At 50.0% G+C, this 27640-nt stretch overlaps 1 long non-coding RNA gene and 1 other non-coding gene across 3 annotated transcripts; one reads left to right on the top strand and one right to left on the bottom strand.

Moving 5' to 3' along the window:
- Positions 1-3590: 3590 nt before the first annotated feature.
- On the bottom strand, positions 3591-25898 carry LOC127487226 (uncharacterized). Of its 2 annotated transcripts, none has more exons than XR_016214434.1 (4): positions 25708-25898; positions 8906-9143; positions 7651-7701; positions 3591-3814 (listed from the first exon to the last, which is right to left on the bottom strand). It is a non-coding gene; the product is annotated as an uncharacterized LOC127487226 (long non-coding RNA). The 2 variants fall into 2 exon arrangements; XR_016214435.1 differs by having other exon boundaries at positions 8906-9077.
- LOC127487229 (small nucleolar RNA SNORA72) lies at positions 13329-13437 on the top strand. The gene has a single exon (XR_007913836.3). It is a non-coding gene; the product is annotated as a small nucleolar RNA SNORA72 (small nucleolar RNA).
- Positions 25899-27640: the final 1742 nt, after the last annotated feature.

The raw sequence follows: 27640 nt of genomic DNA, 5'->3' as shown, positions 1-27640 counted from the left end.
AGCACTCAGAGCCCTCACTAACCCCTGGACGTGCGTGACGTGGGATTCAGAGCCAGCCCCTGTGAGCACAGAAACGCAGACCTGCCATGGAAACCTTCCTCAGGAAGCAGAGGCTCATGGGCGGAGCTCCTGGGAGTCCTGAGGGCATTTTACACTTCCGCATCCCCATAGTGAAGTTCATCACGCCCACCCGTGTTCTGCAGAATCCATAAAGAACTGCGGCATTCTGGCACAATGTCGGCTAACACTGGGTGCTTCTAGGACCCAAGGATTGTCCACCAGAGTCCGCAGTGCACCAGGAACCCAGGACAGGTGGGCATATCAGACACGTGCCTCCTGTGCAGGGTTCTGTTAGCGCAATGAAGTCTCCATCAGGGACTTGGGAAAGGGTCCATCTCCAGAGAGCATCTGAGCACCCACCCACACCACCTGGCACCCACCTGCCTTTCCACCTACGGCCAAGGTGGGGCAGCTGCCCACCAGGGACTCACGGCCACTTGCAGTTAGTCCTGGGACAAGAAGCCAAGTTGCGGTTGGGGATGCAGGGACATCCAGGGGCTGAGAGATGAAAAGCATCATTTGCAAACAATCTTAAAATTTCATGGTCGGTGGAGCAGCGAACAATGTGGCAGAAGCTGAAGGGAGCCACGAGGCTCAGAGAGTTGCAGATGATAGACACAGAGATGGGAGAGAGAGAGAGAGCTAAGGCGAGAGATGACTGAGAGATGGAGATGATGGGGCGGGGATGCTGACGGCCATGAGCTGCCAACCTGACCCCATTGAAGTCAGCCACCTGTCCCAGAGATCTTCAAGCTGGGAGGGCCCAACAGCTGCTCCAGGAGTCGCTACTTCTCCCCGTCCCGTCGATCGCATATCCTTTCTCTCACCCGAAGTGCAACAAACCCGGCGCCCTCTCTCCCACCAAGATCACCCAGTGATTGTGCACCTGTTAGATTAACTCCTTTTAGACACTCAGACGCCTCTGAATAAAAACTGCTGAGCCCTGCGATTCAGCACCATCTATCACCTTGAACAAATCACTCAACGTGTTTGATCACTCCTCCAAATTAGCAAAATACGAGGACATTCATGAATTGCCCATGTTTGGTTACTGGTGGTGTCCCTGGTAACCAGGGAAGTGACAAGGCTCAGGGGGGCACAAGTATGCAGTCTCCTGGGAAAGCACTAAAAGCAAAAAAAAAAAAAAAATTACTTGGACCCCTGCTCAGTTCCACATGATAGATCAGCAGATATTAAATGCAAGGTGGTCAAAGCAAACGGGTTTGCAAAGACGACGCTTCAACTGAGAATGAGAAGTTGAGAGGGAGCCAAGCCACGTGGAGAGTGAGGATGGTGACGGCAGCTGACCATTCACTGGTCAGCTCTCAAGTGTCCCCATTGGCCTCACTTTTTATCACAGTTCCTTCGAACAGCTCAGGATCCAACGAGGTCCAACCCTGGGGTCCAGGGACCCCACTCCCACAGAATCCATCCCCCCACTCCCACCCCCATCTTCCTCACTTGTCTGGAGGAGTTCATCTGCATGATCAGCACCTCGGAACTCACACACGCACTCCCCAGCCTGCACCCGGCTGGCAGGGGCAGCCGAAGTGGAAACGCTGGGCTGGAGCCAGCACCTGTTCCTGACAAGGCTCCCAGCAGGTGTAGAGGAAGCTGGCTGTGGTTCCACCATCTCATTGTCTTCCTTGAGCTACAGACACCTCCCCTCAACCAGCTCTCTTGCTACCCCAAAAGTTTCTACAGCAAAAGCCAACGAAATGCATAACACTTTCCTTCACTTACCACCTGTACTACTCAGCTTGTTGTTAATAAGAACACCTAAGACAAACCACTTAGGAGCAGGAAGGCTTACGCCAGCTCATGGATTTGGAGGTTCCCACTCTCAGGATTGAGCAGCTCCACTGGGTCATTGTCTGGCAGTAGCGTTCTTGCTGGCAGGGTCCCGTAGCGCTGCCAAACAGCACATGGCTAAATAGAGCCTGGAGCGCCAGGAGAGGAGACGCACAGGGCCAGCAGGGAAGGAGGAAGGGCCTGACCCCGCTTTTATAGCCAGTCCGCTCCCAGCTCTCACTACCTTCCCAGGGCACGGCCCCATGACCTCAGGACTGCCGCCCCGGGCCCACCTCTAATCACTATTATTAGATCAAGGTTCTGCACTCAGCACCGTTAGTTCAGCACGCTGGGGTTCCAGCCCCTGTGTGCACTCAGTAGCCAACTCCTATCAAACACAGCGCCCCCTTCTGGAAGGAGCGGTTGCCAGACAGGCCATTCCTTCGAGGGTACCTGCAGAAACAAAAGGGTCTCGGTTTGCTTTGCACACACAGGTTCTGTTGGCACCAACAAACGCCAGAATCCCAGGATGACGGAAATCCTGCAGGGCCAGCACGCACGGGAGCCCCCAGGAAACCCAGGGCTCGCCACTGCTCAGTCCCGCTCGTCTGCCTTCCACACAGGCGTGTGTTCCACCACACATGCCAGACCTCATTAATCCAATTTCCCGGTCCCGAGCCAAAGCAAGGGGGCTCCTGGCAATGATCAATACCCCGGCCCTGATGATAAACAAAGACAGATGAGCCTGTGAAGCCCGGCTGGGATTTGTAATTACTGCCTCTCTAGGCATCCAATTGTAGCTAATGGAAGGGTGACGGCCCCCGGCCCCAGCAGAGGTGCAGCCTCTACAGCACAGCCCGCAGCTGACAACGGGGCGCTCCGCATGCCTCCTGATTCGACTTCCCTCCACCAGTAACGTGCTTGGTAAAAGCAACCTCCAAATGCCACAGCGTCTCCACTAGTGGCTTCTCTGCGTCAGAACGTTGCGCTGGGCCTGGCCAGGGCCCGCCTGTGGCTCAAGTGGATCGTATGAAAGCAGGGTGGGGCGCTCAGATGAGCAGCACCACCTGCTCGCTGCTAAAATCTTTTCCCTAGGAGCCGCACAGCAGGAAGTCAGCACAGGCCCTGACCAGCTATGTGAATGCATGAGTCTATTCCAGCTCTTTTTGTTGGAATGGATGTCATTAAGGAAGAGTACATTCTGTTCCCTTTGCAAAGGATAAGGACAGGAGATGCCTGGCAACACCTGACCTGCACCCACTTTCTATGGCACTGCAGGTGCCCTGGCCAGACTCCTCTGCTGGCCTGTGCTGCCATCCCTGGCCGCTGTGCACCTTGGCTGATAATAACTCACAGCTGTGCTATTCTCCAGTGACCTCAGCCCGGGAGAGCTGCTTAACCAGGCCACCGACTGAAACCTGAAACTGTCATTTTCCCACTTTCTCCTTCTTTGCTCCTGAGTGCAGACTCCACCTCCTACAAACACACACACATACCACCCTCAATCAGTCAATCAGACGAATATCCCTATTTCAGGCAAGTGTCTTCCCCAACTCTCACAAAGATTAGAAGGGATTGAGCCCACCCAAGCCCCAGGGCCAATCAAAGCGCTGCATTGCTCGTGAGCGTAGGTGATAGGTCCAGGGATGGCCATGACACCCCTGAAGAAGGAACTCCTATGAAGGAAGCTTTTTTTTTTTTTTTAAATTTATTTATTTGAAAGGCAGAGTTACAGAGAGGCAGAGACAGAAAGAGAGGTCTTCCATCCACTAGTTCACTCCCCAGTTGGCCACAACAGCCGGAACTGTTGCCAATGCGAACCCAGAAGTTTCTTCTGGGTCTCCCACGTAGATGCAGGGGGCCCAAGGACTTGAGCCATCTTCTACTGCTTTCCCAGGCCATAGCAGAGAGCTGGATTGGAAGAGGAACAGCTGGGACTCGAACCGGTGTCCATATGGGATACCTGCATTGCAGACAGCAGCTTTACCTGCTACGCCACAGCACCAGCCCCCAAGAAAGCTCTTTTGCAACTAAAGGTGTTCTTCAAGGCTGGAACTTGGTTAAAGTGAGACATTTATTTGCTCAGGTGCAAAATCTAAGGGTAACCTCCACACCCCACACCCCATAAAAAAAAAAACCAGTATTCAAGACCCATAATTACTTAATTCTTAATGAAAAGTAAAATTAACACGAAAAAACCCCATGATCGATCGACAATATGTCACCATTTTACAGTAGGCAATCAGGATTAGATTAACTTGTTCTCTTGCTTTGGGCTCCAGTAGGCTCTGCACATCATCAATGCAACCACTCTGAAGAGTTCCCCAAGAATCCAGCTGAGACAGAGGAAAACAGAGCCAGGAGATGTAAGGAGAGATGACTGTTGCCATGGAGACTACTACCTCCGACAGTGGTGAGGATTAAATAAGCTACTACGTGTCAAACTCTTGCATGAAGTTAACGCACAGGAAGCCCAATAAAGACATCGGTTAGATTTCCTATGAGCATCTCTTCGCTAGAATCAGGCTCTGCCTTCTATGAGCCACCATGCCCTTCTCCCTCCCCTGCGCGTTCTCAGGATCCACCCAGTAGCAAGGGCTCGTGTTGATGGTAGGAAGGCAGGCTGGTTGCGTGTGGACAGTTGTGATAGGAACACAGATAAGTCTCCATGATGGATCTTGTTTTTGCTAGCTTCCTATCTCCTTGGTGTAGGAAATAATGTTCTCGATTTTACTTGTTCTCCTTTGCCAAGAACTTAGGACTCGTTCCAAGGCTCCCCTCACGTGAGACACCATGTTTGTTTGCAGAATGATGGAAGTCAGGGTTGGAGTGACAGAAGAGGCTGTGAGAGTATCAATAGATACTAGGTTCTGCCTGGTCCGTGGAGCCTACATGATGGAATTAGGTGCCGAAATCTTGCTCCCCGTATATATTTCCACCTTCAAAGTTGGGAACTCACAGCATTAGCCATGTGCACCCTACTTCCTTCAGCCCTGTGCCTCCTCCGAGCCAGCCACCCATTCAGGCCTGGGTCACATCCTGCCCACTTACCCAACTTAGCACCTCCGGGTGGCACCCAGGCTCCCCGTGCTTTCTGGTAACCCCGGCGCACCGTGGGACCTGGGGCAGGACACTTCACCTGGCAGCTTTGCACTCTGGCCACGTTCCCCCATTTGTTCAGATCAATGGTCATAGGCTGGATGGTCGGGGTCCTTCCTGGCTCAAACTGTCAATCTGAAATTCTTTTCCCAGCCTCTCACAGCTCATTTCAGGGGGAGACATCTCGGCCTCACTCAGCTGCTTGGAACTGGTTTGACTTTTCAGCACAGTCTCGGTGTGGTATTTCCAAGAGGGCTTCTATTCAAAGGCCCAGGGCTGCCTTCAGTAAGGGAATCACTTCTGGCACTTGAATCACTTCCTGGCTCCCCAGGGATCAAAGCGCTTTGTAGTCAATTGTCTCATTAATCCTTGTGCACTTTTCAGAGTTAAACAAAAAAACTGTCAGGGAGAAAAGCTCTCCTCAAAGATCATCTCTAGCCTGGGTGAACCCAAGAGAAGAGGAAAAACACAAGGTGTCTGATGTTTTGTGTCTCCAGCACCAAGACCCGGCCAACCCGGGGCAGTGTGATAGAACTGGACCCTGTCCCCGGGTCGATACGTGGCAGCTGCTCCAAGGACAACATGGAACATCAAGTCCTTTAGGCTTCCGATTCCACTTAACTGATGCACAGTACATGAAGAGACAATGGTCTCAGAATTCAATTCTCTAATCAGAGAACTGAACTGAGAACCCTGAATTTAACTATCCACCAGCTGCAGACCTTAGAGCTTAGTCTGCCTTCCGTGCAAAAACAAAGAAAAAATAGTGCGTGGTTTTGTTTGTGAAATTTAAATGAGAGACACAGTAGCCCAGGGTCTGTCAGCTTCAAATGACTGCATGTATATATGCTACTACTGTTTTTCATAGTATTATTTCTGTATACGCTTTCCTTTTTTACAAGTGCTACTTTAAGATGTTATAGAATGGAACCAGCGTTGTTGCAAAGAAGGCTAACCCACAGCCTGCAGCACCAGAATCCAATATGGACACCGGTTCCAGTCCCGGCTGCTCCACTTCCAGTCCTGTTCCCTACTAATGCACCTGGGAAAGCAGTGGAAGACGGCCCAAATCCTTGAGCACCTGCACCCACGTGGGAGACCTGGAAGAGGCTCCTGGCTTCATCTGGTGCAGCTCCAGCCATTGCAGCCATTTGGGGAGTGAACCAACAGATGCAAGACCTCTCAAATAAATAAAATAAATCTTTTGAAAAATGTTACAGAATATAAAGATCAAGAGAGACCCTGAGGAGAATCCATGGGGAGTTAAAGCAGTCCCTATGAGGGGCAGGAAATGCAACGTGCAGCAGAAGATAACTGGTTATTCATCAAGCATTCATTGGTCTTACCCTGGGCTAAATGCTGGGATGCCCGAATGAAAGGAAGTCCCCACGCCCTGTGGCCAAGGACTCACCTCTCTGAGTGAGCCCACCTCTCAGGCACTGTGTTCTGTAAACACTGCAATACTGGCAAGGAGAAGAGAAGTCTTCCTCTGCCGGTGATCATCAGCGTTTGCCAAGAAACAAACAGGCCAACATCTCTGATTTCCAGAATAAACACGCATTGCTTACTCAGGAACCAAGGCATCTGCCATCAGTCCTGACTCTGCAAGGCACAGCTCCATGTGGCTTCTCAGGCCAGACCCCAGGGTGAAGAAAAAACCCACAGCCTGGAACATTCCAGACTCTTGATGAAGGCCTAGAAGGAGAGATACTGAACCAGGTGCCTTAAAGCTTCCCACTCAAATGAATTCCTTCAACCAAAGAAATGTCCATGGCCAACCTCAATGTCGATGAGGCAAGGAAACATACCAAGGCTACAGAGAAGAAAGTAGAAAATAATTGTGAATAGAATTCACTACACCTGCACCGAGAAATGTTGGCTAGCTATTGACATTAGTTTCAAAGGAGAAAGGGAATGTCACCAGTTGAGCACACCACTCTTGCCTTCGTAGCTAACTGTGAACAAAGACCACACACTACAACCTGTCCCTCTAAGAAAGGGATCCAGCTGTGCAGCCCGGGACTTCAGTCTGATAACCGTTTGACACACAACAGCATCCTTAACCAAGTCTCCACTTGTTTCTTTGTAAAAGATTTATTAGTTTATTTGAAAGGCAGAGTTACACAGAGAGAGGGATAGATCTTCCATTTGCTGGTTCATCCCCCCAATGGTTGCAATGGCCAGGGCTGGGCCAGGACAAAGCCAGAAGCCAAAAGCTTCAACCGTGTCTCCTATGTGGATGCAGGGGCCCAAGTACTTAGAGGCATCTTCCACTGCTTTCCAAGGTGCATTAGCAGGGAGCAGGACTGGAAGAGGAGCAGCCAGGACTCAAACCGGCACCCCTATGGGATGCCGGTGCTGCAGACAGTGGCTTACCCTGCTCTCCACAGCACCAGTCCCAGGGTGTTTTAACTTTATGCATCATTACATATGGAGTGAACAATAATAATTTCAGGGTTGCATGCTCAGCTGAGGTATCTTCCAGCTTTTCAAACAAAAGGAATAAAGCAGATGTATTATTGGATTGGAGGGACAATGCACAAAGCAGTCGGAATTTCTGCTTTTTAATTTTAGTGAAAGTCAAGGACGCTTTGTTCATTTGGCGATTTCATGCCTGGGATACCCAATTTCAGTCAACTATAGAAGTCAATAATGCATATTTTAAAACCATTATTCTTGCTTTGATAACGGCAGCTTTACCTTTTATTGTTCAGCGTTTTCTGTCGCCAGCTAGAATGTAATAGATGGCTTCTGGTCAGAAAATAAAAGAACAAAATTAGCATTTTTGCAACCTACTGACAGGTAATGCAAACTAAAGGTTAAACTTCAAAATAACAAATACAGACTGAACCAATTACTAATATTTATGTGTAGAAACTTGGGAAAATTTTGTTGGAGGGATGGGACATTTTGCCCTGCAATTAAGATGCTGGCTACACACCTACATCCCCCATCAGAGAGCCTGGATTCAATTCCCCGCTTCACCCTTGAGTCCAGCTTCCTGCTCATGCGCACCCTGAAGGCAGCAGGGGGCGGCTCAAGTGACTGGGACCTGCCTCCCACGTGGGAGACCTGGATTGAGTTCCTGGCTCCTGGATCCAACCCAGCTGGCTGCTATGGGCCACTGGGGGCATCTGGGGAGTGAACCAGCAAGCAGGAGCGCTTTCTCTAACTTAAAAAAAAAAAAAAATTGCGAGTTGCTTGAGCCGGAAGGGATTTACGGATTCGTAGAGCTGCTTCAGATGCTAGCTAAGCATGTCCATGCCATGGCCTCTGCCTGCGAGTCTGGGGCGAGGTTTATGTCAGGGGAGAAAATCTAAGGGAAACAAGAGGCATCTGAAGGCAGAGCCCTGGAAGCCAGCCAGCCCCGAGGAGGAGTCTCTGCACTCCCCGAGACGTCATCCCACTCCAGGCTTCAGGAGATCCCAATGCAGGGATCTCAGGATCAGGAGACCCGAGGGTGCCTCTGTGGACCGCAGCAGGGCATGGGAACTCCCCCGTCACAGGCACCTCTGTGGCCTCCTGACGCATGCTAAGGGACACGCAGGGGCACAGAACTCCTCTGTCCCACCCCCTTTATCAGAGAGAAGGCTCTGACCCTGGGGCCATCCCTGTGGCACAGATCAACCAGAGTCTGCGATGCAGGAGTCCAGACCCAGCTGCTCCCCTTCCGGCTCCTGTGCCTGGGAAAGCAGCGGAAGCGGGAGACCTGGATGGAGTCCCTGGCTCCTGGTTTCGTCCTGGCCCAGTCTCAACCATTACGGCCCTTTGGTGAATGACCAGCAGGTGGAGGATCTGTCTTGCTTTCCCTATCTCTCTGTAACTTTGCCTTTCATATATTGCTTATACATTAAGATACATTCATAATTACTGTGTTTTTGTAGTTGTCTTTTAAATGATAAAGGGAAAAAGTGGATTCACAAACTACCAATGAAATACTAGAGTTTATACTTACCAATGCAGTCACTTTCACCACTACTCTTTATTTCTTCAGACAGCTTTGAGCTACTGCCTGCCAGAAAGATTTCTTGAGCCTTTCTCATAGCTGGGCCTGCAGGCGATGAACTCCTTGGTCTTGTATTTTTCTGGGGATGTCTTCCTTTCTCCTTCATCCTTGAAAGGTCCTCCTTCCAGAGAGAGAATTTTTATTTTTTCCCTTTATGCAATTTAAATGAGAATTCTGCAAATAATGCCTGGAAAACACACATTACGGAAAACTATGCAAAGGCTTCCAAAGACGTTTGTAGCAAAATAAACTCACCTTTCATTCCATTTCCCATAAATCGTTGAGGTTCCCATGTCACCCCACGGCCTCTGGCATTCATGACTTCTGCTGAGAAACTGGCCATTAACCCTGTAGAAGACCCTGTGCGTGCTGGGAGTCAACTCTCTACTGTACCGTGCAGGCTCTCTTTGGTGCATCTCACAACGGCCATCTTTGAATTCACCCTACTTGCAGTTAACTGAGTTTCTTAGATGTGTACATTTTTAAATCAAATTTGGGAAGTTTTAGATCAATATTTCTTCATTCTATTTTTCACTTTTCCTCCACAGTTTTGGTATTTGCATGTGCAAAGAGAAAGAAAAAGGCAAGGGAAATAAAGGAAAAAAAAAAAAGAGGAAAAAATGGAAGCCTACTCCAGGTCTTTGCAAACTGACTTTGTATGGTGCATTGCTCTGCAGTACGGTCAGGTTTCTTACAGCTCTGCCTTAGCATTCTTGTCCTGCTTCTCTGACCCTGACGACCAGCCAGAGGATACTCAGGGTCTTCTCAGGTCTTCTTTAACCATGCATCCTGTCCTGAGTGTGTGTGTGTCTTCCTGTGCTCACCGTGTATGCAGTAGCTTTTAAAGCCCCTATTTTCTATCAAAGATATCATGGCTTTTCCCCCCAGGATCCCAGCGTGTCCACTACTGGAGACAGCAATGGCTTGGTCATGGAGCGTCTGATGTTTTTTTAGGGCCAGGCAGCTGCACCACCCAGATGGAGTTTACTTCCAAGGGAGACAAGTCAAAAGGCAGTCCACCGTGCCATGGAGGGAGAGAAAACACGAGAGGGGCAAAACACAAAGACCTCCTGTGCTGTCCCCTTTTCTCTTTCATAGGCATTTATTTGGTTGCTGTAAGCCTTGGACGTCTTTTTCACAGTCCTGATAAGATTGATTCTGGCACTGTTTGCTAATGTTGGGGTGTGTCAGATGAGAGAGAGCTCTCAGCCATTCTCATTCTATTTTGGCTGACATCATTTTTGATCAGGCTTTTAATTAATTTTTTTTTTTTTTAGATTAAGACACATTTACTTTTGCAAGCCCCTAATGATATGTGACATTGAGAAACTGCTCATACACTCATTTTCTATATATATACCTTCTTTTGGTGGGGGTCTGCTCAGACCGTTTGCCCATTTTAAATTGAGTTGTTTGCTTAGTAATTGTTGGGTATTAAGAATTCTTTATGTACTTGAGTTACCAATTCTTTATCACATAAGTGTCTTGTATGTATTTTCTCCTAGACTGTGCCTTATCTCTTCCGACCCTTAACAATGCCTTCTACAGAACAGGACTTGGTGCAAAGAGAAGGAGTAACACTGGCCTGGAATCAGACACAACAGGAAGACAAAAGAAGACTTTGTTTTTAAGCTGGAAAAAAAATTCCCAAGTATTTAAAAGTGAAAGAGAGGGGCCAGCGCTGTGGCACAGTAGGCTAAGCCCCCACCTGCAGAGCCAGCCTCTTACATGGGTGCAGGTTCGAGTCCCAGCTGCTCCACTTCTGATCCAGCTGCCTGCTAACACACCTGGGAAAGCAGCAGAAGATGGAGCAAGTGCTTGGGCCCCTGCATCCGTGTGGGAGACCCAGAAGCAGCTCCTGGTTCCTGGCTTTGGATCAGTGCAGCTCCGGCCATCAAAGCCAATTGAAGAGTGAACTAGCAGATGGAAGACCTCTCTCTCTCTCTGCCTCTTCTTCCCTCACTATGTAACTCTGATTTTCAAATAAATACATTAATTTTTTAAAAATAATAATGAAAACCAGAGCTACTCATCGGAGCAACACTGAAATTAATCAAATAGAAAGCAAAGTCCCTGTGCCTTCCTCCAGGACCTGTCACTCTCAGTCTCCAAGGCCATCACTGCCCATTGTGCTATTTCCCCCCAGTGCTTAATTTCTTTTAGCAAATGAGGTAGCTTTCCTATTTATCCCATGGATTGTTCATTCCCCTTCTGCAAACTTTAAGCAATTCCTAGCATGTAATGTACACTGAATACATGAATGTTGATGGATGTCACACATCCTTCTAGGCTTTGCCATCCATAAAATTGGGTCTTACAACATACATTATTCTGCACCGTTCGTTTTGAACACGACCCAGGGGTGTCACTGCAGAGACCTGTGTTACTCATTTTGACAGCGATTTAAGTGGCTATACTGAGACTTAAACAATCTTTCACTGATGAAGCGTAGAGCTATTTCTAATTGTTATTACTACACATAAGCCTATTCACATATATACTATACATGAGACTACACATCTATACAACATACACATTTGACTTTCTTACAGGAGAAGTTCTGTAGGAAAGATTGCTCAAAGTGCAGCTGTTGAGTCCAAGATTAAATACATTATAATGGACACAGTGCCTCTGAAAATTCACCTTAGAAATACATTGAATTGATCTGCATTTCCTAAAGAGATTGTGTGAGGGTAGTGAGAGGCTGTGGACAAAGCAAAACTCAGAGAATGTGGAAGACTTCAGCTGGGGCAGGATTGGACAAGCCCATAAGCAGAGGTGAGAAGATGCTTTTCAGCCAGACCAGAATTCCTTAAGGGCTGATTCTGAGGTCAGAGTTCTATTTAGAGCGATTGTCATTCTGTGCATCTGCTGTGTGGACTGCTTCCCATGTTGGAACATTCTTTCCTTTTTAATTCTATCTGTTGTTATTATCAGACACAAGCTCATTAGAGCATTTCAGGCACAGAAAGCCAAGATACTGTAGCTATGTGAAGGATCTCTGTGAGAGAGATCCCAATAGAAAGAAGGGACCATCAAAGAAGGAGGTACTTTTCTCTGAAGGGAGAAGAGGACTTCCACTTTGCTTATGGCCTTGTCTAAATACTGACGGAGTTTGTGGACTCAAAAGATTCCGTAGATTTGGCAGCTCATGTCAAGAGCCTCCAGTGATCACTGACATCATATATAGTTAATATCATATATAGTGTTAATCATATATAGTGTTAATAGTTAAATTGACAACAGGATTCACTGTGTACTAACTCCCCATGCAGGACCTCTGTCCTCAATGAGTTGAATTAACTGCAAAACTTCTTAAACAGTTTTTTATATTGTGTGTGTGTGTATGCAAGTTATTGAAATCTTTATTTAGTGTAGAGTTGGTCTTCTGTGTATAAAGTTAAACCAAAATGAATCTTAATGGAGAATGGGACTGGGAATGGGAGAGGGAGGAGGAGGTGGGGTGGGAGGGTGGGTACGGTGGGACGAATCACTATGTTCCTCAAGTTGTACTTATGAAATTTATACTCATTAAATAAAAGGTTTCTTTAGAAAAAAAAATTGAATGTCAGATGAACAATGAAAAAAAACAGGCCTCAGCAGGGCGGGCACCTGCAGCATCAATCCCCACAACAGAGGGGTGTGAGGGAGAAAGGACTTGGCCTTCCTTCCCTGGGCCTTCCTTGTCCTCCCGGCTTTGTGCCAAAGCAGCCAGGCTCCTGCCTCCTTTTAAAAACATAATTAACACTCTCAGTGGGGTGAGCAACTCAGATTACTCTCAGATGAGTGCTTCCTGTCTTGTTAGCCCCCATGCTGGCTGCAAAACAATACGCCCAACAATGCTTTTAGTTCTCTTTTGCTTTAATTAAAGGAAGCTTTTGACTCTGCTGCATTCACACTGTCACCTCCAACAAGGCTACAAACCTGTACTGAGCACCTCCTGTGTGCCAGACACTGGGCACACCAGGAGAATCAGATACAGCCCTAGCTTAAAGAACTGAATCACTGAAGAAATTAAACCCACAGGCAGTCTCGAAGTTATGCTTTCCAGCATTGGAAATTTCAAGTTTTACAAAATTTTAAGGAGCTTTACAAGTAGAGGAGGGGAAATGGGACTTGCTTGTGCCTCGGCTGTGTACAACACAGGTGCTTTCTCGCACAGGGCTTGCTGAAGTGGAAGAACTAGCAAAGGATTTGGCACCAGAAAAAAAATCCAGTTTCCACTTCTAGCTTCCCTGCAAGTGGAGGGCCTCTGGCCTTGGTTTCCTTATTTGCAAACTGGAGCTCAAAGTTATCCCGAACTCCCCAGAGTTGTCCCGAGGAACCCGAGAAGTAAAGCAGGAGAACCCTTTATTGCGCACAAGAATTAAAAAAGCGCACATGGTAAGGACAGGATAGACATTTGCTGTATTAAGACCACGCGTGTGTCCCCAGACCTGGTTCTCTCCCTATGTCTGCTTTCATAAACACTGGTGATCAAACAGTTTTTAAAATTTAGAAAAAGAAAGAGAGAGAGAAAGGAGAGAGGGGGAGAGAATGAGCATGTCAACCACGCGGCCAGGGCTCTCAGTCCCAGCCCTCCCTGCAGGCACTCCAGAGGCTCACCAGCGTCAGGCCTCTCAGAAACCTGCCACGTTACGTGCTATCAGCCTCACGTTCCAGCTGAGAGTTAAGTTGTTCAATCACTGCCACTTGGCCGAGGCAGGGTGTGAAGTCACAGTGGGTAGCACGAGACTTCCTGCCAATGCACCACAAGGCTTTCTCCTTCTCCAACTGCAGGCTCTTGGCTCCCACCAGCTTTGGGTAATGAGTCCTCGTTCCCACCCACAGTCTACAAATCCGACTCTCCACTCCCTCATCAGCTCCTCCCTGTCGGCTGCATTTGTCACCAGGATTCTATAACCACCAAGCATTTGCTAAATGTGTTCTGTACTCAGGGTCTTGTAAGAGCTTCGTCATTAAGCCCCGATGCTGTCCTCAAACGATGCTCCTACCCCCAGAAGGTGGAAGCCACCCTGCCAGCAGCAGGCAGCCCACCTAATTTGGTCTGACACCGACCAAGGCTGTTATCTCTGGAAGATGTGCGGCAGGAAGACGGAAGCTTGCATCCAGAGCTTCGCAATGCTGGGGTCACCAGTGCACAGGGACATGTGAAATCAGCTGTGTATGCTCCGGCCCAGTTCCCCTTCCCCCTTTGACTTCCCAAGCCTCCTGCAGCCCGAAAAACTAGCTGCACATAATTGTTTCATTTCAGTCACCCAGAGAAAAACAGCCAGTGGTTAGTCTTCCTTTTCGACCTGTTTCCCAGGAAAGAGAACTTTAGAAAGTGCACAGGGGCCAGCCCTGTGGTGTGGCGGGTTAAGCCACCGTCTGCAATGCCAGCATCCCACATGAGCACCACCTGCAGTCCCAGCTGCTCCACTTCTGATCCAGCTCCCTGCCAATGCACCTGGGAAAGCACCAAAAGATGGCCTGAGTGCTTGGGCCCCTGCACACACATGGGAGGCCTGTGTGGAGTGCCAGGCTCCTGGCCTCGTCCTGGCCCAGCCCCAGCTGTTGAGGACACCTGTGGAGTGAATCAGTGGGTATATAAGAGTCTCCATCTCTCCATCTCTCTCTCTCTCTCTCTCTGTGTGTGTCTCCCACTCTGTGTAACTATGCCTTTACAATAAATATTTTTACAGTTCATGAGAAAGGGAAATGTGAAGATAAGCTTATTTCACTGCAAAAAGTTTTTATGAACCATGTGTAGTTTTTCTGTGATACGCTGTACTTGAGCTTTTTGGGGACCCCTTGGATCTCTCTGTCATTTTCAAAGATAAGCTCACCCCTGAGGATACATATGAAACAAATGAGATCTTCTTCTGACTTCAAGATGACAAATAGATAAATAAGGCCATGATGGATCGGAAAGGTGGCACAGGGAACTAACCAAGCCAGGAAGAACCACAGGGCAGGCTTTTCATCTTCCATGGCCAACATTAGCACACAAATCAACCCTGCAAGTATTCATTCACTATCCAAATGTGGCTGGTCAAATCCCGGAAGGCATTTCTATAATAACAGTTTTCTATATGCCTTCTCTCTACCAGAAATTATGGGTTCCATAAAAAGCAATGGCAGTATGATTTCAGTTAAAAACCAATTTCCAGTCTGTGTTTCTGTTCAATCGACTTGCTGATTGAAGCCCTTCGGGGACAGCTCTTATCCCACGGTGCAAAGCTCATTAAATAAAACCAGGAATTGGGCAGAATGGTCACACACTTGGTTTACAAGTCCCTTAAATATTATTTACCTTTCTCTGTGGCTTAAAATACCGTGCAGAAAAACCGCGGACATGTTGGAAATGAATTTTGCACATTTCAGGAAGGGACCTGCCCTAGCTCGGAAATTGCAACTTAACCTATTGAGGACTATAAGCTAATGTAATTGCCTCAGTAACTGAATATCGCACATCACCAAGAGCAGCCACTAAATCTATTGCCTGCAAATCCAAGACCATTTAGACAAAATCCAATAAGGCACTATCTAAGTGGGCAAATGGAAGGAACGAAGTGATTACCTGATCTTCGAGCTGGAAGCACCTGCAGAAGTCTTGCTGTTATCAATGGCCAACACCCATGACTAAAAGACCCTGCCACCTCTGGAGCATTTCCAGGCTGTCCGTAGTCATTCTTCAACCACCTACTGTTAGTTCCACCCTCTTTGAGCCTCCTCTGAATTTCAGAAGAGGAGAACCCCCTTTCCCTGTGCTCCATTCTCCATAAGGTTCCCAGGTAGACTTGGCCAGTGAGAGGCCTTTGTGTGGGATTTGGAAGGTGGAGGCATTTGTGTGCAGGTGCATGGCTGGACTTGAGATTTGAGGGAGCTCTTGACGAAGCTTCTAGAGGTCTGAGACGATGCATGTATAACAAGCTCCCAGAAGAAAGCGACACTGCACACTGGGAGGCCACATACAGAGAGCAGCTGCTGCAGGATGAGGCACCTGCGGGAGCCTCCCCGAGCGTCCAGGAATGCACAGTAGCTTCCAAGAGGTCTCCTGAGAGTCAGCTGGATGGGAGCTCCACGCCAAGACCGTGAGGGCTCTATCCCGACTGGTGCCCTGCCTGCTGCTCCCAGTGGGCATGGAACCCTCTGCTTCTCAACGTGCAGCAGCCTGCCCGGTCCCTATGGCCAGGACTGGCTTCAGGCTTCTTAGTGTGACTGCATCAACCCACAGCTGGGGCCCAACACTGCCGCCCTTCTCCTAATCCTGCCATGCTCCAAACAATCGAATATTCTAATGCTCCTCTCTCCTGGCTCCTGCCATCGGATCAGTGCGGTGCGCCGGCCGCGGCAGCCATTGGAGGGTGAACCAACGGCAAAAAGGAAGACCTTTCTCTCTGTCTCTCTCTCACTGTCCACTCTGCCTGTCAAAAAAAAAAAAAAAAAAAGAGATACAGACTGACTGAATGTATTACAAACCTGTACCCGTCTACCTACTGCCTTCAAGAAATTCCTCATCAACACAGACTGAAAGTAAAAGGATAGAAAAAAATATTCCAGGCTAACAGAAAGCAAAAATAATCAGCCATCCTAATATCAGACAAAATAGACTTTAAAAAAAAAGCTGTTAAAAGGACAAAGAAGGGCACTATGTAAAGATTAGGGGACCAGTTCAATAGGAATATGCGTGACTATAGTAAATGTATTTGTACCCTATGCCAAGGTGCCTGGCTATTCAAATAAATATTAGTGGATCTAAAAGGAGAGAAATTCTCCAATGCAATAATAATGGAGGACTTCAACACCCCACTTTTGTCAATGCACAGATCAACTAGACAAAAAAATGGCAAAGAAACAAGAGAACTCATCTACACTATGGATCAAATGGACCTAAGTGGTATCTACAGAACACGTCATCCCACAGCTATAAAACACACATGGAATGAAGCTAGAAATTAACAACTTAAGAAACCCCAGAAAATGTGCAAACGCATGGAGACTGAACAACACAAACCTGAATGGTTTCTTCATAGAAGAAATCATAAGAAAATAAAACACCCCTAGAAACAAAGGCAGATGACGATACAGCATATCAAAATATAGGGGATACAGCAAAAGCAGCGTTAAGAAGAAAATTTATAGCAATTAATGCCAACATCAAGAAACTGGAAAGGCACCAATAAATGATTTAACAGTGCATCTCAAGGACCTAAAGAAACAAGTTCAAGCCAGCTGCCTTGCCTACCATGCGAGAATTGCATTTTTAACCAAGAAAGGAGGACAGCACTCCCCTGACCCCCACTTTCATCCGGGAAGGGCACTGTGCCTAGTGCCAGCCATCAGGTTGTGAGGAGTGGTGGCTGTGTCACCTCCAAGCTGGAGCACATTTCTGGTGGTGTAGAGCATTCTAGAAATCTTCTGTGACTGGCTACAGTGATGGGCGAGGTGGTTTCAGGCTGCAATGGAAGGCATCCCAGATGGTGGGAAACAAAGACAACTCTGGACACTCACGTGGGCCCCAGAGGACTTGCATGAACGTGAACTTGACTCTTGCCATCTTAGGTGGTGAGCCGTAGAGGCTGTTCTTCACGGCAGCATCATGTAGGGTATCCTGACCGACATGCCCATATTAGCATCAAGTTCAATGCGAACCAAGCGGGGCTTTTAGTATCCAAGCTCATTGCAAACCAAGCGGGGCTTTTACCCTCATCACTTTTGTCTGGGGCAGGGATTATTCCATCCACAGTCCTTGCCGGCCTTGACAGAAATGGAGAGCAACACTTGCCAGATAGGAATGGCCATTTCTTCAATGAGAAGATGGAGCCTCAGCATTATTTCACAGGAGCTCCTGCTGCCTGCAAACCCCCAGGGAGCCCGGGAGTATCAGGTGCCACCAGCAACATTCAAAATATCACCTGCACTGCCAGCCTTGGAGGTACTGAGTGCATTTTCTCAACAGCCTAAGGCAGTCGGCTCTTCGTTTACATTTTTCAGGTGTTCATCCTGAGGATAAGACGCAGTGACCAATCGATTTCGATGGTCCAGGGCATAAGCAGTGACAGTCCATTTAGAAGAGACGCTGCAATTGTGTAGAATCTTATATACGATGGAGGGAATTTCATTTGCCTGTGTCAGGGAATGTTTTGCAGTGATTGCAATGTTCCACATTTGTGCCAGCCACGTGAGGCTACCAAATGCTTGAGGCAAAGCCAGTGTGACAAGGAACTGAAGGTTTGGTCTGCATGTCACAGCCGTGTGATGCCATTAGGAACCATAACAGCCAGGGCAGATCTGTCACGATGAGTGTGGCCGATGAAGAGGTGAGGGACTAAATCAACCCAGTGCTCCACCCTTTACACACTCACTGGGGAAACAAGAAGTTTTCCTAAATAGCAGTAGTCGTTAATGAAAAGTATAATCATTCCTCATCACTGTCTATCACTGCTGTCATGGGATCTAGCATAATGAAGCTTCCAACACCTGTTTTACAAGGATCTTGCACTGGGAGAAGGGATCAGATCAATGAATTTCACCAAATGGTTCATTGCTGTATCAGACAGGATAAGCCAGCCCTTAGCAAGCTCCAAATCCTATTAACTTTTTTTTTTAAAAAGAGTTACTTCTAAAATATATGTATTTTATTCATTTGAAAGGCAGATAGAGACAGAGGCAGAAACAGAGAAAGAAAGAGAGAAAGAGAGAGAGAGAGAGAGAGAGAGAGAGAGATCTTCCATCCATTGGTTCACTCCCCAAATAGCTTCAATGGCTAAGGCTGGGCCAGGTTGAAGCAAGGAGCTAGAAACTGTGTCTCTCGTGGGGTGGCATGGATCCAAGTCTTTGGGCCACTTTCCGCTACTTTCCCAGGTATATTAGCATGGAGCTCTGCCAGAAGCAGAGCAGCTAGGACTCAAACCAGTGCTGCGATATGGGATGCTGGCGACACAGGCGGTGACTTGGCCAGCTGCACCAGGATGCTGCCCCTCCCCCAGTTACTTGATAGAGAGGTTTCTCCCTTGCTCCATCTCTAGTCACGGGGGGGGGGGGGGGGGGGGGCTCTGTTCATTGCTGTCACCTTAGATCCAGGCTACCACAGTCCCGGAAGCCACAGGAGAGAACATGTATGTATGTTGCATCTGTGTTCTAGAACCTTCTTTCACTTGACTTCTCACACATTCAGCGGCCAAACTGGCATGAGGCCAACACCAAACCTAAAGTAACACAAAGGAATACCATCCTTCCCCAGCACGCAAGGACCCAAGAGTATATAGCAAGCAGTCAAATGCGACAGTCACCATGGGCTTGGCTCCCTTTTTGGTTATGTCCACTTTTTAACATTTTACATGAAGAGCTATCTGTATTATCTATTAGCTATCCATAGTAGTATCTATATCTAGCTATCTATATTAATATCTGTTAATGTACAGTGGTTCACTCCCTGAAAGTTTCAAGGAAATACAGAAAGGGGATGACAGGTCATTCAGCAAACGCTCCACTCTGCATCATGCAAACTTTACTCACACACATTGTCTTATATCCTCCACCGGAGGAAGCAGGGCTTTTCTCTGATACCAAAATGGAAAACTGAGACTTGTGCAGTGTGGCTTTCCCTAGACTTGTTCCTGAGGCTACACGGACAGTGGAGGTGGCAAAAGGACAAATGTGAACCCAGCTCAAAGGCTGGCCTCTAAGCTGCACCGTCCCTCTAGAGGGGCAAGGAAGTCAGCATGATTATGAACACCGGAAGAAAAGTGTTGACTTTCCGTTACTGGCAAGCACACTCCAATCAACTCAGAAGATCTGGGTACCAAGTCACTTTTAGATGCCAACATCTACATGGTCAGAGAGTTCCACAAGAATTGTGAAATCTGCATCTTTAGAAAACTGGGTTGTGTGTATATATTATAATAACAATTCTTTTCTAAAAAAAAAAATTGTTTGATTTGAAAGACAGTTAGAGGAAGAGGCAGAGCCAGAGAGAGAGAGAGAGATGAGAGAGAGATCTTCCATCTGCTGGTTCACTCCCCAGATGGCTGCAATGGTTGGGGCTGTTGCAGGTCTGGGGACATTGGACCAACACGTAGCCTATGGGCTACGGCTGCAGGGTGAAGGGCACTGGTGCGTGGGAACTCTGCTCCCAAGGCTGCTTTCTCTGCAGGAGACACGGGAGCAAGCGAGGAGAACCACACGCAGCTCAAAACCACGCCTGGCGACGCATCCCTACTCCTCCCTCAGCCCTCATCCACCTGCCCACTCAATGCCATCAGCACTCCTGCCAGATGTGACACCGAGCGACTCAACACAGAAACACGGACAGCCAGAGTCCTAACGCGAAATGTTACCTGCATTTTTAATATTTCTGCCAACAAATTTGATGGCTGGAGCTGGTGTACTTTCCACACATCATTTATTATTAATTATTATTTTTATTGAGTGATCATGGAGAGCCTATAAAGCATGATGCATACACAGGGGCTTCGAGAAAGCTCACGGAAAACGCACATTAGGAGAGAACTATGCACGCATTTCTAATTCTGTTCTTTGTATCAGTGTGAACTTGCTTCCTGCTTCCATTGTCCCATGGACATTCTGAAGTCCCCTGGTACATGACAAGGCCCTGCGGTCCATCGGCATCTTCTTAGGGCCTCAGTGTTTCTCAAGTGGCTCTATGTGAAAAAGTAGTGAGAGGAAAGTGGAGAGGGACTTGGTTCTCTTCCGCCCGACAGCAGCTTCCTCCCATCAGAAACACCCGAGACCAAAGGAGCACCAAAGGCTGGTGGTGGGCCAACACCAGGAGTGAGGGTCAGGCCCTGGCCGTGGTGGCACCTGCACAACTCTACCGTTTATCCAAACATATACAACAGCGATTTCACTGCCTGTCTAAGTGAATTTACCATAGGTACAATTCAAGATAAATTATTTAAAAAGCCAGTAAACAATAAGACAATTGAAGGGAAACTTGAGTAAGTTTCGAGCTGGTAGGAGGAGCAGGAGAGTGGTGGGACCCCCGGATGGCCTCTCCGAAGACTCCGGTGGAGAAAAACCCTCACGGGGCATGAGGGAGGAGGCAACCCGGGGGTTGTGTGGTTTCACTGCCTGGCCAGCTCAGCGGCAGCTCCACCACCCTGAAGCCCCGGGCTTTGTCCCCTCGCTGCCCCAGACTCAACTCCCTGGGCCACTGTCCCAGATTGTGGTGGCCACCAGCGCAAACCGAGACCTGGGGAACCACAGGCCTCCTTCCACAAGTTCCACGAAATCAGGATTAAAAGATTCGTTCTGCTAAAACCAAACTTGAAATGCAGGCCACGAGAAGTCGTCACAAAGTCCACGGACAGTGTGTATTATGAAAAAAACAAAAAACAAAAAAGAAGCACATGGATCTCATAATGGTGTTGGCACCAGAAACCTGCGTATTCACTGCTTTTTCCCGAGAACTAGGGGCCGTGTCTTCCCACGGCTCACGGAGCAACCACTGCAGGGAGCTGCGCCCCGAACTCCAAGGCTGACGCTCTCGTGTCGCATCTCATTCGATGTCCGAGCATTTTGTTCAAATCAGATGACGGGGGGGGGGGGGGGCAGGACCGTGACACGCTGAGAGCTGCCTCACGCATCACCCAAGCTCCCCATCAACCTGTGAACAAGGAATCGGCACTGTGATCTCTCCGAGGAGGAAACGGGCTCGCAGAAGCCAGGATCCCAAAGTTGGAGACAGAGACTGAATCAAGTCCAGACACACCAGCGCGGGCTCAACCCACTGTGCCGTCTTCCAGGGACTGACGTGTGGAGCAGCCAGGTGTGGGTCGCACTGGGCAGCCAACCCAGGCCTTGTGGGGCATCTGAGGGCCAAGGGGCTCAGTTACCCAGCAACTGAGCACTGTACGGGCAGGGGAGACCTGTCCTGGGCAGGCCAGCACCCAGGAATCAGCAAAGCCACCTGCCACGCCCACCCGGGTGCTCAACGCCAGAGGCTCTCTGCATGACATATGCTGGATGCCATGAAAGCTGCCAGAACCCAGGCGGAGCTGCTTCTGCCAACCCTAACAAAAGGAAGCCGGTCAACCACGGGCGTTCACCCACAGCTGCCTGTCCATAGCTGTCGTTAAAGACTGCCTGCAGCACAGCCTGTACGGAGTCCGGCCGGCCGCGTGTAGCCAGTGCTTCTGCAGGGACACCCGCCCACCAGCTGCCTGCCTGTTCAACCGCGGACTGCAGCCACCGCATCACTTGTGCACCGGCCAGTGACTGCTGCTTGAGAGTACCCCGTGTCCTCCTCTCGTTTTCTGCCTTACAAACACCCCCTGCCCCACTTCCTTGCAAGTGCTCCATTTCCGGGGCCCCCATAATCCCACTGCAATGCTCGCCTTTGCCCAAACACCCACCCCTATCTTTGGAGAATCTCTCCCATTGCCATGGAGGCTGACCACACCATTTCTTCTTGGAGGATTTAGAAGACACCTCAGAGATCTGCGGGACCCCTGGACTGCCACTATGAAGGGAAACCTGCCCCACATCCATCCCACCCCAACAGTGTGCACCACTGAGCCACTGTGCAGACGCGGGACAGGCAGCGGCCAGCGAGTCTTCCACCCCACAGCCACGGAAAGGGGCCTTGGTGCACCAGGACCTCAGCTCAGCACTTCACAGACAGCTCCTGGTGCAGCCTGGGTACCACCCCAGCTCTGCCTGTCACCAAAACCCTGGCTCTGTCCATAATCCCATTTGCCCTCCTGGTCGTCTCTAGCTCTCAAGCCGAGGAGCTAAAAACAGAGGTGATATATAGAGATCTAAAATCTATCAACACGGGGCCTGTGCTGGGTGCAGCAGGTTAAGCTGTTGCCTCCAGCGTTGGCATCCCCTATCAGACTGCTGTTCTGAGTCCCAGCTGCTCCTCTTCCAGTCCAGCTCCCTGCTGATGTGCCTAGCAAAACAGTGGGGGATGATCCAAGTACCTGGGCCCCTACCACCCATGCGCAAGACCTAAGTGGACTTACAGACTCCTCCTGGCTTCAGCCTGGCCCAGCCCCGGCCACTGCGGCCATGTAGGGAGTGAACCAACTGATGGCAGATCTCTCACTGTGTGTGTGTGCGTGTGTACGTCCCTGTCTATCTGTCACTCTGCTTTTCAAGTAAGTAAATGAATGAATAAATCCTAAAACGAAATAAGCTCCATCAATGCGAAGAGAATGGGGACAAAGAATGGAGGCTTCAATTTTGCAGTCACAGCACTGAGACTGGGCCTCGGTATGCACTTTCATTGGTCTCATCATAACTGAAGAACAAGTCTCCTCCCCAAGGTGCCCACGACCCAGAACCTCAGCAGGAAGTCAGCGTGGCTGGTGGGGAAGTGAACTCTCTTTCCCCCTGCTGGTAGAAAATGGAGCTTCACGGACAACCTCAGAGATCAAAGAGCAGGACACAGGCTGAAGGTGAACAGGACAGACTGTTGGGGCTGGCGCTGTGGCACAGCAGGTAAAGCCTCAACCTGCTAACACCAGCATCCCTTAAGGGCACGGTTCAAGTCCTGGCTGCTCCACTTCCAATTCAACTCCCTGCTAATGCACCTGGGAAAGCAGGGGAAGATGGCCCAAGTGCTTGGGCCCCTGCACCCACGTGGGAGAAGTAGAAGTTCCTGGCTTCAGCCCGGTCCAAGCTCTGGCCATTGCAGCCACTAGGGGAGTGAACCAGCAGATGGAAGATCTTTCTCTTTCTCTCTCTCTCTCTCTCTCTTCCTCTCTTTCTATGTGATCTGCCTTTCAGATAGATAACCTTCAAAAAAAAAAGTTTAAAGAAAAAAACAACAGCCAAGACCTCTCAGTCTGGCCCCGCATGAGACTCTGTGTGCGCACTGGATGGCCCAACTCCTTCCATCCGCCCACAGAAGGCTCTCGTCACCTCCTCCAACGGGCAAGGAAAGTGAGTCCCAGAAACACGCGTGAGTTGTCGAAGGCTACACAGTTTGCAGGTGACCCACAGGTAAGCCCTGAGGACAGAGGGTCCGGGCACTGACGGGCCATGTCCCTCACATTCCTCCTCTTGTGGGGTCCCTGGACGCACACGCGGGTGCTTCTGCACTCTGGACAGATGCTGCCTCCACAAACACATCGCAAACTGAAGACATCGGACTCAAAAGAGTGAGGAATTCCCGTGACCAGCATGGAGCGGAGCCTGGCAGCACGCCAAGGATCGCCAGGGAGGATCGGAGCACAGGGCCCGTGCCCGGGAGGAGACACAAACCCACAACCCCAGGAGTAATCTCCATCACAGTGTCTGGTGTAACACCAGCAATCAAGTTGGAAAATCTTGAAGTTGAGTCGTGGTAAGTTGGGGACCACCTGTATAAATTTAAATATTTTTTAGTGTATTCCAAATTACACATCTATATATAATATAAATCTAATATATAATGCATATGTAGTTACACACACATACCAAGTTCTACACACAGATAAGTCATCCTGAATCTAACACATAAACGTTGTAGGAAGCTCTCACCCAGGAGAATCCAACATCTCTGCAGAAACACGGGCCCCCAGGCCAGGCTGGCAAACCTAGGCCTTGATCTTCTGTCTATACCCACGGTGACATCACCAGTCATCTCTGCAGGGTGGAAAACACACTCGGGTCCTTTCCAGCTGTCGTCAATCAACCACACTCCACCGGGGCAGGTGCTAGTCTCTGTGCCACGCCGGCTGCTGCCACAGAGGGCCAGCCAAGAGTGTCTCCTGTCACCATAAATCACCACGTGGGCAGAGCATGGCCTATGGACAATCAGAGAGCTGGGTGCAGGGTGGAGGTGACCCAGGAATAAGGAACCCTTCTGTTTCTTTCCCACCAAGGGAAGGCCCTGGCCACCAAGATCCCCAGTCAAAAACCATGGTTGAAGGGCTGGCACTGTGGCGTAGCAGGTTAAGCCGCTGCCTATAATGCCAGCATCCCACATGGGCACCAGTGACTGCTCCGCTTCTGATCCAGCTCTCTGCCAATGCACCTGAGAAAGCAGCAGTAGATGGTCCAAGTTCTTGGGTCCCTGCATCTACAAGGGAGATTCCAATGAAGCTCCTGGCTTTTGCCTGGCCCAGCACTGGCCATTGCGGCCATCTAGGGAGTGAACCAGTGAATGGAGGATATCCCTCCCTCTCCCCCTCCCCCTCCCCCACCTCCCTCACCCTCCTCCCTTTCCCTCCTCCCTCTCCCTCTCCCTCTCCCTCTCCTTCTTTTTCTCTTTCTCTTTCTCTTTGACTATGACATTCAGAACTTTCAAAACAAATAAACAAATCTTACAAAAAAAAAAAAACCAGGTTGAAATGTCGACAAGATTTCCATCCTCAGAGAGCAGGCACTTCCACCTGAGTGGCACGTGAACACGAGCCGAGGATTTCTCTCCAGCTAATTGAATTAGCTCAAGAGGTGCTTTTCCGGGAGAAGCTGATCAGGACACTCAAAACAGAGAAGCAGAGGAGCACTCCAACGCTTCCCCTTAGGGCCGACGCTTCCACGGCAAGCTCAGCGCAGGAGGTGCAGCCACAGCTGCTTGTCCAACTGTGCGCACTGCAAGCCCGCCCCCGTCCAGCCAAGGGCCAACTCTCTGCAGCACTGCCTGTTCCTCTACCCCTTCCTTTTTGTCAGCAGGATCGTCCCTCAGTATCCAGGAAGGACACATTGCAGGAATGCCACGGACACGGAAATGCACACACACTCCGGTCCCCTGCATACAGTTCTGGGATATTTGCATAGAACTTGGGCACACCCTCCCACCCGCTTCCAGTCACCTCTAGATGACTCATCATGCCCAGCGCAACATGAACACTCTGCAGATAATCGTCGCATGGTGTTGTGCAGGAAGCAATGACGAGAAGTGACTGCAGGCTCACCGCGGACGCAGCCTCACCCCGGTGTCATGGACGGGCAGTTGGTGTGGAAGCTATGGTTACCACGGTGCACAGTGCCTACTTCCTGCTCAGCCCTGCAAGGAAAAACGGCTCTGTCCCCTGAGCGCCCTGGAGACAGCGTGGGGCACTCCCAGAGCTGCCCTGAAGGGCGTGATGGGAGTCAGGGTGTTTGTACTGACCGTCAGCTAAAGGCTGCTGCTAGGTGTAAGTTCCCAGGCACTCCCAGGCGTTCTGAGGCAGCTGGCCAAGAGGTCCAACAACCTGCAGGTGGTTCTGGGATCTTGCTCCCACCTCTGGCCTGCAGGGAGGAGTGACCCCTCGCAGGACACAGCTGCAGGGTAACCTCTGTGCCAGCACGTGGTCCTCCAACCCTCCCACCCTCGCTGCCATCCCCAGAATCAGCCCCAGCTGCAGCCAGCAGGGTCTCCTCGCCCCTCCACCAATCCCTAGAGACTCTGACATGCCTCTCCCGGCCCTTCCTTCCTGGCTTATCTTCACTGTATCCCATCTCCCCAGCCTGTGTTCACCACAACACCCCTCCCTCACTGACCACCACCCATGCATCACCCCAGAGCCTTCCTCTCCCTAGGGGATGGTGGTCTGGGACCTTAATCACCAGAACCCTCTGAGCCCCCCGCAGCAGGGAACACAGGGACACTGTGCTTGCTCTCCAACAGAGGAACAGCTCCAGGGACAGCTCGCTGTGTGCACTGTAAGAGCCCGAGTGCTCCTGGCTGCCGCTCTCCATGCAAGCACAGGCCCTGTGCTGAGCTGGCCCCACAGATCCTCACGCGGACTCCTCAGTACTGGCTGAGCTGTGTTGCATTGTGGGAAAGGATGGGAGATCTCCTCTCCCACTCTTCCTCTGCCCTCTTCCCCAAATCCTTTCCCTTGAGGAGACAAATGTGCCCTGCACACACACACACACACACACGCACACATGCACACTGCACGGCCTCTGCGCACCAGGAAAAGCTGGCCTCCACTGTTAGACCCCTCGAGCCTCAAGCATAAACCACCAAGCACTCAGCACGGGCCGGGAGCACCAGGCCCCAAAGGTGCTGCTGAGTGAAGGAGACGGACAGCCCTCAGACGAGAGTGTGGGCTCCTCCTCAGACACGGTCCACACCCAGGAAGCCTGGGAGGCTTGGAGAGAGACCCCAGGCATAGCCACCGGAGCCAGTTTTTGCAACGAAGCGCAGAAGTATGAGGAGCAGAAAGGTGCGAGGCCTTCTTACGGGTTGGTCCTGAGGCGGTCTCGGTAAGCCAGCGCTGGGGCTCAGACCCTGGTTCCCTGAGGAAGCCTCTCCCGAGTTTCTTGTCTCTAAAAGGCCTGTCTCACAGGCGCGTGATAACACTCGCAGCCGAAGCGGCCGACTGTGCACTGAAGCCTGTGCCCTGGCCCCCAGCCTACAGGTGCGCTGGGAGCACCACGCAGCCAGGCACGCATTCCCCAGCCCTCTCTGCACGCAGATGGCGTCACGTGATTGAGTTCCAACCAACAGACTGCGCAGGAGCGACACCCACCACCTCTAGGCCAGGCAGGGGAGACTCCATGTCCATCCCACACTCCCTCACGCAGCCAAGCACCTGTGCACGGATCCGGCAAAGAGCCATCAGCCCTGAGGAGGCGGAGCCATCTGCTGTTTCCTTCCTGTCCTGGGAGGAGATCCGCAAACCAGTTCCCACATGGGACTCCTAAATCGGTAAGAAATAAAACACCACATCAGGCCCTCAAGACTGCGTGGTTTGCCTGTTGGAGCAGCCAAACTTCCCTGAGCCCAAACAAGGCTGTGCTATGGCACTGCGCACA

Source organism: Oryctolagus cuniculus, chromosome 10 (genome assembly GCF_051225735.1).
Source record: "Oryctolagus cuniculus isolate XC-2025 breed Fujian yellow rabbit chromosome 10, ASM5122573v1, whole genome shotgun sequence".
Classification (NCBI taxonomy): Eukaryota; Metazoa; Chordata; class Mammalia; order Lagomorpha; family Leporidae; genus Oryctolagus; species Oryctolagus cuniculus.
This window is presented reverse-complemented; position numbering and strand designations above follow the sequence as displayed.